The sequence below is a fragment of the Camelus ferus genome, chromosome 3 (assembly GCF_009834535.1).
Source record: "Camelus ferus isolate YT-003-E chromosome 3, BCGSAC_Cfer_1.0, whole genome shotgun sequence".
Taxonomy (NCBI): domain Eukaryota; kingdom Metazoa; phylum Chordata; class Mammalia; order Artiodactyla; family Camelidae; genus Camelus; species Camelus ferus.
The window spans coordinates 104,284,688-104,296,410 of NC_045698.1; the positions used below are offsets into that span (position 1 = coordinate 104,284,688).

Below are 11,723 nucleotides of genomic sequence, written 5' to 3' on the forward strand. Positions count from 1 at the left end.
TCCTCCTTAACCCATTTGTCATAAAATAGAATCAGTGATTTTCATAATTAAATTATGTAACTCCTGTATAGAAGTCTATCACTCAGAGTAAGAATAATATAAAGTAAAATCTTTAGCACAGAATTCCAGTATGTGCCAAAATGAAGTAAGAGAGATTGGATTTACCCTTTCACCCGAGATGACTAGTAATCTAGGCACAATATGTGAAACAGTGGTTTTAATACATCAGAGACAAGCACAAGACACTGATCCCTGAGGGAAGAAAGAAATGAGGTGATCCCCAAGATCACACCAGTGTACTTCCTGGGCAGTTTCCAAGTGAAAACACAGGGAAAGGAAACCAAGCAGAGCCCATAGTGTCCATGGTTTGAGGACATGGGGGAAGACGAGCAGCTAGTGTTCACAGGGCAGAGTAAGAGAGCTCTGTAGTCTTCTGAATACTGACCAGCATTTGTGTGTTAGGAAAATACATAAGGACAAGAAAATAAACACACCAGTGGAACAGACAGAGAACAATCCCTGGTGTCACAAAGGGCTAAATATATTTTATGGCCCCATTAGCCAGATTGGAAAACTTCACAATACATGGGCATCTAGTAGAGTGTTCAGAGGGTCACTGCCTCCGAAATGGGGTAAAATGGGCCCTAGACTAAAGGCTACTTTCGTCTCAGCTAATAAAATTTTAAAGCCAATCTCCAAATATATATATATAATTTTGTATATACATTATATGTGTATATATATCAAACTGTTTTCTGTTTCCAAGTAATTTAACTGCAATCCATAGACAGAGATAAAAAATATTTATAGAAATAAAAGTATCCAGTGTCCAGTAAAGTAAAACTCACAGTGTCTGGTATGCAAAGAAACAGGAAAACATGACCCTAAATCTGGAAAAACATCAATAATATAAAAAATGACACAAATCATATAATTGATAGATGAGGTTATTAAATCACTTATCCCTTATGTTCAAGAAGGTAGAGGAAAGATAGAGGATGCTAGGTAAATAGATGCAAGATATATATACATATATATATATATATATATATATATATATGCAGAGTATACTTCTATAGATTAAAAAAAGCAAATTGAGAAGAAAAATACACTATGTGGTATTAACGGCAGATTAGCCAGTGCAGAAGAAAAGATTAGTAAACTTGAAGACGTAGCATTGGGGATGAACAAAAATAAAACTAAGAGAAAAAAAAATAAAAAAATTATTGAAGAAATCGTTAAATTGTGGGATGGCTTCATGCAGCCTGGGAAAAGGGTGATGGAATATAAATATACTTATTTGAAGAAATAATTGTTATACAAATTCTAAACTTGATGACCACAATAAAGCCACAGATCCAAGGATGTTAACAGACCCCAAGTGTAAGAAATACAACCATCCTTAGCATAGCCTATAAAACCTGTTATCTTAAGGCCTGCATTTGAGTCTAACCATTACTTTCATTTCTAAACATATACTTTACTTATTATTTGTTTTCTTTTTTCCATATTATTCCTTATTCTTGAAATACTGGTCATCACTTATATGTCTCCAACTTTCTAATAACTCTGAGGGCCAAGTCCTCTGGTTATGACAACCTCTCCCACTTCTCCAACTTACTCAAATGAATGTGCTCTCTTCAGTGTGACCCCACTTATTTGTGTATAACTTTAATCAGATAGCTTTATTTTCCTTTAGCCTGTGAACTTCTCTTACTCATCTTTAAATTCCTGGAATCTAATAAAGTTCGTGGAATCAGTAGGTTGCACCCAGCAAGTGTTTGAGAAAAGAATGAAGAAGGTAAGCTCTATGAATCTATCTTTGTTGTCATTACATTTTCAGTATTTGGTAATACTTGGAATAACTGGTGCAAGATTATTACTTTTGAAGGAAGGAAGGAATTTTTATTGGTTAGCATTTATAAAATCAGAATGATATCTACGTCTGTGTTCACACAACACTGAAAAAGAAAGACCCAAGCTTATATCCTAGGGTGTGAGTGCATTTGCGTGTTAAGATTATGTGCAAATATGCATACTTATTTATTTCACAGTGGGAAAATGTAGAAGAAAATAAGTAGCAAAGATAATTTAAATGTTTAAAAGCATTACGAAAGCAATAAAGCACATTGATCTGAGTTGGGACGGAGGTATTCTTGGGTTGACAGGGAAATCTTCACTGAGCAGGTAATATTCAAATGGATATGTCTAAAAAAGAAACTATTCATTCAAGTTTCTTGGCCAGGACTGTTCCAGGCAGAGGAAGCAGTAAGAGCACAATCTCTAAGGTGAAGAGTACATGGTGTGTTTGAGAAAGAGAAAGATGGGAAGCATGGGTGGCATTTATGCCCAATGACTAAAACCCATCTGTGAAATCCTTGTTAAAATAAAAATGTTAAATAGGAACCATCATGCATGTGTTGTCTAAAAGCAAAGGGCTGAAGAAAACAGCCCACTAAGTCACATTCACCTGGAATATCAAGGGTATTTACCTAAATGACCATTAGCGGTATGCCCTCTAATAGTTTAATAAATCCCTTGACTTCAAAATCCCTCATATTAGCATTTTTATTTTCCTACTAGTCGTGATACCAAATATTATTCATTTTGTGCACAAATTGTACAGACAGTCCTACAGGTTACTGCCTGATGGAAGCTTTCTAGCCCAAAGGCTCTGCTAGGAGGACATTCAAAATCTGCAAATTGTTAGAAAGTGACTTGATTGCAATTATTACTGAATGCTAATCAGAGAAAATTTAGAATGAAATTAATTATATGTAGCATCATTTTTGACCCATGTTCCTAGCTGTTTGAAAAAGGTATAAAATAAGCTTTCTCGGTTTCTGGTGTTTCTCATCGCTAGGAAAATAGACTACACAATCAGGATACAGAACGTGATGGCTGCCAAATGTATATGTACTTAGCTGCATGCATATAGATTTATTTATAAATACAGCCTGTACAAGGTTGAGAAGGATTGGTATGAGTTCTTCTTTGTATATTTGGTAAAATTCCCCAGTGAAGCCATCTGGTCCTGGACTTTTGTGTGTAGAGAGAATTTTATTGCTGATTCTATGTCATTTCTAGTGATCAGTCTGTTCAAGTGGTCTGTTTCTTCTTGATTCAGTCTTGGTGGACTGTATGTTTCCAGAAACTTGTCCATTTCTTCTAGGTTGTCTAATTTGTTTCCATATAGTTGTTCATAGTATTCTCTTATGGTTTTCTGGTATTTCTGTGGTATTGACTGAAAAGGAGGGAGTACTCCCAAACTCATTCTATGAAGCCACCATAATCCTGATACCAAACACACTACCAAAAAAGAAAATTACAGACCAGTATCACTAATGAACATAGATGCAAAAATCTTCAACAAAATATTAGCAAACAGAATCCAACAACACATAAAAAAGATCACACACCATGATAAAGTTGGATTTATGCCAGGAACACAAGGATGATTCAACATACACAAAATCAATGTGATACACCACATCAACAAAAGAAAGAACAAAAATCACATGATCATCTCATTAGATGCAGAAAAAGCATTTGATAAAATTCAACACCCATTTATGATAAAAACTCTAACCAAAGTGGGTATAGAGAGAACATATATCAACATAATAAAAGCTATTTATGACAAATACATAGCCAGCATCATACTCAATGGTGAAAACCTGAAAGCCCTCCCACTAAAATCTGGAACAAGACAAAAATGCCCACTCTCACCTCTTCTATTCAACATAGTCTTGGAAGTCCGAGCCATAGCAATCAGGCAACAAAAAGAAATAAAAGGGATCCAAATTGGAAGAGACTAGGTAAAACTGTCACTATATGCAGATGACATGATACTTCATATAGAAAATCCTAAAAGCTCCACACAAAAACTGTTAGAGCTGATAAAAGAATTCAGCAAGGTAGCAGGATACAAGATTAGCACACAGAAATTAGTGGCATTTCTTTACACTAAAAATGAAATAGCAAAAAAGGAAAGGAAAGAAACAATCCCTTTTAAAATCACACCCAAAACAGTAAAATACTTAGGAATAAATCTGACCAAGGAAGTAAAAGACATACATGAACAACTACAAAACACTGATTAAAGAAATTAAAGATGACTTAAAGAAATGGAAAGATATTCCATGCCCTTGGTTTGGAAGAATCAACATTGTTAAAATGGCCATAGTACCCAAGGCAATCTACAGATTTAATGTGATCCTATCAAATTACCCAGGACATTTTTCACAGAACTAGAAAAAATAATCCTAAAATTTATATGAAATCACTAAAGACCCAGAATTGCCAGGCAATACTGAAGAAAAAGAACAAAGCTGGAGGAATAACCCTCCCAGATTTCACACAATGCTACAGATCTACAGTAATCAAAACAGCATGGTATTGCTCCTCGATTGGAAGAATCAATATTGTTAAAATGGTCACACTGCCCAAGGCAATCTATGGATTTAATGCAATCCCTATCAAATTACCCAGGACATATTTCACAGAACTAGAATAAATCATAATAAAATTTATATGGAGTCACAAAGGACTTAGAATTGCCAAAGCATTACTGAAGAAAAAGAAAGAGGCTGGAGGAATAACTCTCTCAGACTTCAGACAATACTATAGAGCTACAGTAATCAAAACAGCATGATATTGGTACAAAAACAGACATATGAACCAATGGAACAGAACAGAGGATCCAGAAATGAACCCACAAACTTTTGGTCAACTAATCTTCGACAAAGGAGGCAAGAACACACAATGGAATAAAGACAGTCTCTTCAGCAAATGGTGTTGGGAAAACTGGACAGCAGCATGTAAATCAGTGAAGCTAGAACACTCCTTACACCATACACAAAAATTAATTCAAAATGGATCAAAGACTTGAACATAAGACAAGATACAATAAACCTCCTAGAAGAAACATAGGCAAAACATTATCTCACATGCAACTCAAAAACGTTCTCCTAGGGCAGTCTACCCAAGCAATAGAAATAAAAGCAAGAATAAATAAATGGGACCTAATTAAATTTACAAGCTTTTGCACAGCAAAGGAAACCATAAGCAAAACAAAACAACAACCTATGGAATGGGAGAAAATTTTTGCAAGTAATGTGACTGACAAAGGCTTGATCTCCAGAATATATAAGCAGCTCATACAACTTAATAAGAAAAAAGCAAACAACCCCATCCAAAAATGGGCACAGGACCTAAACAAGCAATTCTTCAAGGAAGAAATATAAATGATCAACAGGCATGAGAAAAAATGCTCAGTATCACTAATTATCAGAGAAATGCAAATCAAAACTACAATGAGGCATCATCTCATACCAGTCAGAATGGCCATCATTCAAAAGTTCACAAATGACAAATGCTGGAGAGGCTGTGGAGAAAAGGGAACCCTCCTACACTGCTGGTGGGAATGCAGTTTGGTGCAGCCATTGTGGAAAACAGTATGGAGATTCCTCAAAAAACTAAAAATAGACTTACCATATGATCCAGCAATCCTACTCCTGGGCATATATCCAGAGGGAACTCTAATTTGAAAAGATACATGCACCTCAATGTTCATAGCAGCACTATTTACAATAGCCAAGACATGGAAACAGCCTAAATGTCCATCGACAGATGACTGGATAAAGAAGATGTGGTATATTTATACAAAGGAATACTATTAAGCCTTAAAAAATGACAACATAAAGCCATTTGGAGCAACACAGATGTCCCCGGAGAATGTCATTCTAAGTGAAGTAAGCCAGAAAAAGAAAGAAAAATACCATATGAGATCACTCATATGTGGAATATAAAAAAAAAAAGAAGAAGAAGAAAGAAAAAGACAAATGAACATAAATACAAAACAGAAATAGACTCATAGACATAGAATACAAACTTGTGGTTGTCGGGGGTAGGGGGGTGGGAAGGCACAAGCTGGGAGTTCAAAATTTGTAGATACTGACAGGCATATGCAGAATAGGTAAACAAGATTATACTGTATAGCACAGGGAAATATATACAAGATCTTGTGGTAGCTCACAGTGGAAAAGAATGTGACAATGAATATACGTATTTTCATGTATAACTGAAAAATTGTGCTCTACACTGGAAATTGACACATTATAAACTGACTATAACTCAATAAAATAAAAAAAAACAGCATGGTACTGGCATAACAACAGACATGCATCAATCGAACAGAATAGAGAGCCCAGAAATAAACCTACACACCTATGGTCAATTAATCTTCAAAAATGGAAGGAAGAATATACAATGGAATAAAGACAGTCTCTTCAGCAAGTGGTGTTGGGAAAACTGCACAGCCCCATGTAAATCAATGAAGTAAGAACACTCCCTCACACCATACACAAAAATAAACTTAAAATAGCTTAAACACCTAAATATAAGACGAGACACAATAAACCTCCTAGGAGTAAACATAGGCAAAACATTCTCTGACATAAATCTTAGCAATGTTCTCCTAGGGCATTCTACCCAGGTAATAGAAATAAAAGCAAAAATAAACAAATGGGACCTAATTAAACTTACAAGCTTTTGCACAGCAAAGGAAACCATAAGCAAAACAAAATGACAACCTATGGAATGGGAGAAAATATTTGCAAATAATTTGACTGACAAAGGTTTAACTTCCAGAATGTATAAACAGTTCATACAACTCAGTAACAAAAAAACATACAATGCAATCCAAAAATAGGTAGAGGACCTAAACATGAAATTCTCCAATGAAGACATACAAATGGCCGATAGGCACATGAAAAAATGCTCAAAATCGCTAATTATCAGAGAAATGCAAATCAAAACTACAATGAGGTATCACCTCACACCAGTCAGAATGCTCATCATTCAGAAACCCACAAGGCATAAATGCTGGAGAGGCTTTGGAGAAAAGGGAACTCTCCTGCATTGTTGGCAGGAATGTAGTTTGGTGGAGCCGTTATGGAAAATAGTATGGGAATTCCTCAAAAGACTAAAAATAGACTTACCATATGATCCAGCAATCCTACTCCTGGGCGTATATCCAGAGGGAACTCTAATTTGAAAAGATACAAGCACCTCAATGTTCATAGCAGCACTATTTACAATAGCCAAGACATGGAAACAACCTAAATGTCCATTGACAGATGGCTGGATAAGAAGATGTGGTATATTTATACAATGGAATACTACTCAGCCATAAAAAAGAATAAAGCAATGCCATTTGCAGCAACATGGATGATCCTGGAGATAGTCAACTTCGTGAAGTAAGCCAGGAAGAGAAAGAAAAACATAATATGATATCACTCATATGTGGAATCTTAAAATAAAAAAGGACACTACTGAAGTCATATACACAAACTGGAATTCTGGACCAGACTGTCAATGTCAGCTGTCATGTGATGCTATTGTTGATGAAGATGATGATGATGATGATGATGATGATGATGATGATGATGATAATTATAATAATAATAATAATAATAATAATAATAATAATAATAATAATGATGATGGTTAATGATGGTGACTGCCCATCACACGATTAATTTAGAGGAAATGTTTACTTACAAAATTAGCAACTTTAATTGTTACTATAATACTATTCAAGAGATAGGTTTACCCAATAGCAAAAACATCTCATAGGATGAGATGGCCTGTTTTAGGTCAAATGGGTCCCAAATACGTAATCTAGGAGTACCAGGCCACTTGTGTTGTCCTCAGCAAACCACAATTAAGAGCATAAAGTTACAAATAAACTTCACTCTTCAAGTAAACAATTTACATTGAAATTAGAAATTCTCATTTAAAGTCACCTTCAAGAAATTCTTATCTAAAGAGTTTCAACCGCCAGAATGTTCCTGAGATGTTTTCATTTTACTGAAAACCGAGTCATTCTTACTTACCCTCTACATGAGCAAAGTAAAAGTTTAGCACGCTTTTTCATTATTTGAGAGAACTAATGATGTCAATGCCATTGCCACAAAAGAATTTCTCTTTAATTGCAGCCTTTTTGCAGCAACTATGAGTTTGGATGGAGGGATTATTTGAAACTGGTTACTTTGAATTGAATCCTGAAAGCTGAAAAGCATTTGAGTAGAGGCAAATTTAGGGGAAGTACACGGTGTACTGAGGGGAGAGAACAAACATAAAAATGACAAAATACCAAAAACAAAATCCTGAAATGGAAATAAGGTTGGGATGATGAAGGGTGTGAGAAGCCAATTCATACAGAGCCTTGGGAGCCAAATTAAAGCATTGGGGTTCCTTACACAGATGTGCTAATACGGCTTTACTAGGGTTACCTTCATGAAAACAATGACACTGTACTTGGGTTTCCTCATCAAATATTTACGGTATTACCAAAATATTATTTTAAGTATCAAATGAGAACATGTACTCAGTGCCTCAAAAAATGGTAGCTATTATATTTATCATAGGATCTGAGTCAATGTGAAAAAGTAATCACTGTCTTCTCAACAATATTGTAACAACTTATCTATTGCTGCGTGACAGATCACCCCCAACTTAATGGCTTAAAACAAAAACGGTCATTTATTTGCCTACAATTCTGCAATTTGTGCAGGCTCAGCAGAAATGGTCTGTCTCTGCTCCCTGATCCCAAGAGAGCCACTCAGCTAAATTAACAATAGCCCACATCAACTTAGTCACATTTCTGACGTTTCAGCGGAAGTTGCTACAAAGGTTTCTCCTTTTCTCTCTTTCCGTCTCTGTTTCTCTCCATAGTCTCTCAGTCCACCCTGCCAGGATCTTAAGGCTCAGACCTAAAAAGGACACATTGTCACATCCACTGCATTCTCATTGTCAAAGAAAGCCACCTGCCCAGCTCAGATTCAAAGAGAGGGTAAATGAACTCTTCTGTAGGAGAGGAGTAACTTACATAAATAGAGATGCAAGGATTTGTTGGTGGCGAACTTCATAAACAACATTCTAAAAACATGCTCCTTACTTTAAAATGTTAATTTTAAGACCATTTATAGGTGGACATTATATGGAGGGTGACTAGAAGTAAGGTTTAAGAAACGAGTAACAGAAAATCTGGACCCAAATGGCTAAAGGTAATCAACCTGATGATCAACATGGGACCACATTATGTAACATGTTTACTCTTAAGTATGGAGAGAAGGTTTTTAAAAAGCCATTGTAATTACTTATCATGGTGATGAAGAAGTTAATTTGGGGGTGAGAAAGAGACTATTTCAGATTCTAGCCCTAGAATTTGTACTCCTGCATATCAAAAGATTTCTACATAATGAAAGTCTCAGGAGTAAGTCAATAAATACCTGTTATAACAAAGTTAGTTCATGACTATTACCATTAGGCACTATTTTGTATTTTTTTGTTCTCTAGTCACATCAAGTGTCTTCAACTAAAGTGAAGGTGGCAGAGGTCATGTTTCTAATCTCAAATGTTCACATGAGCACACTAACAACAGCTAACAGCAATGGAACATTTTAGTGTGTGTGTCTTATATATGCATCAACTTGATAAATAATGATGAAACTGAATATGTCTAAGTTTCAGTTTGCATGAAGCCATTGTGTGCTGAATAAAGAAATTGATACCCAAAGCAGAGAAGAAGACATTCAAGATTCTATCTCAAGTATCAGTCACCCTCTAGGACTAAGTGTTCTGAAACTAATGCCTCCACAGGGGTGAAGACTAGGTTAAAAGATGAAACTGAGAAATGGCAAAAGGCCTTAAATTAGGTCATGATTACTTAAGGACTTGACATTTGGTCTCTTTCTTAATATTGTTAAGTATTTAATGAGACTTGCTAACCAATTGGCAAGGCTCCCTCTGACAATTTTGGCAATGTGACACAGAATTTAAGACACACTATGTCTTCCATGCAACATGAATTATATTTCAAAGACCAGACCAAATATTCAATTTGTCTGCTGGATTCAGTTCAACCTACTTGCTATGTAGGTTGCTATGTGGGTGATGCCTTCTATTTTTTGTGCTTAAACTTTATACACCTCCTGGGGTTCAGAGAACAAAACTTGGTATGTTTCCCCACTGAGAGAGAATTAGCAGGAAACAGTGTTTAAAATATTTAGAAGAAAGCAAACAGAGAGTTCAAAGTCCCTTTCCCCGTAGCTGCATGACAAATGGCTTGTTGAGATTAAATCAGGTAACTGGACACAATGCTGTAAGACAGCCCACAGCCAGAAACCAGGATCACTAAAGTGCAAGTATGCACTCGTTCCACCAAACCACACACACACACACACACACACAACACTTAGCAGAATTTGACTCCTTCAGTTGGGAATTACTATCATGATTTTAGAAATAAGAAAGAACACAGGAATATGGAGAAAGTGAGTTTAAGTTGCGTAAGATCATAGAGCTGAAAAAGAGGAGAGACCAGCACCTCAGGTCATCTGACTCCACTGCTGTTGAAGTCAAAATTGTTCCTATTTCCATAGAAATGTGATGACTGCTGAAAGAACAGCCTTGATGGAGAATCTCACTCTGAAACATGCTAGACATCCTCTCCCCTTCCCTAACAAGTGGCTGTGGTGAGCATTTTCTGAGCCTGCTCCAAGATAGAATTTTGACCTTACTCTCAAGTGTAAAGGAAGATAGTAATGGAAGACAATTCTAAAGATGGGAGAATTCCCACCACAAAGGAGAAATTAACCACCCCATTTCAGAAAATTGGAGGACTAAAAACAATTATTCAAAAAGCCCTTTGGAATGGTTCAGAGGAGAGGTCCATAGAGCGCACTGTCTTACTCATCACAACCAACAGTACCTTCAGCCAATCCACCCAGGCAGTCTCTACACCTTCACCGCATCGACTGTCTTCTGACCGCATTATCCTCACATACAAGGCACTCATCATGTGTGTTATTTATATGTGCTATTTTGAAGTATAATAGCACGGAAGTTAGATAAAAAGGGTTGGTGGGACAGCTGAGGGCCCTAAGTACATAAGAAGCAATTGTTGAGGCAAACTGCAGATGCAACTACTGTGGTCCATTTGTTGCTGTTTGAGAATTGACTGCATTGAGTTCTATACGTGAGTGTGTGGATGTGAAAATAACTTGTATCAAATCTGCCCATTTTGAGCAATATATATGGTAGCACAAATCTAACAAAATATGATTGAAGAATCTTGATGTATTTTCTTGCATTTTCACTGCACATTCTTTCAACTTGTCTGTATTCTAAAACTTATCACAATAGAATTTTGGTAAAAATTGTCTGATCTTTAAAAGGACAAAAAATTCACATATTATATGGAGTATATTATATATGTGTGTGTATAAAATCCAAGGCATTTTGGTTCAATTAGCCTTTTCTGACATTCATATGAATTCCAGTCAGGACAGAGAAAAATTATGTTTTGAGGAAAAGTTGCCTTCTTACTGTTGAAAAATTTTAAACTTATCCTTTCCTTTTTTATTTTTAATGTTAAGTACTGGGGACTGAACGCAGGACCTCATGCACACTAAGCACCTGCTCTACCACTGAGCTATCCCCTCCCCCCTAAACTTACCCTTTCTGACGCCTTAAAATTGTTGGCTTCATTCAAAGAAATAACTTACTAGTTTCAAAACTGCCCTTCTAAATAAACTAAAAGTCAAATACAATCCAGAACCACTCAATCTGAGGCTCTTAGAATTAAGTGGGAGGGATTGTAAGAATCATTTAGTTCACCGCCATTCCGGAAGCTGAAATTTTCTTCAGAATTCCAA

At 36.0% G+C, this 11,723-nt stretch overlaps 1 protein-coding gene across 1 annotated transcript in view; it reads right to left on the bottom strand.

Annotated features, from left to right (window-relative positions):
• Nucleotides 1–11,723, bottom strand: part of LOC102512215 (sperm-associated acrosin inhibitor) — a 269,442-nt gene that overhangs the window by 113,407 nt on the left and 144,312 nt on the right. The window lies entirely within an intron of this gene.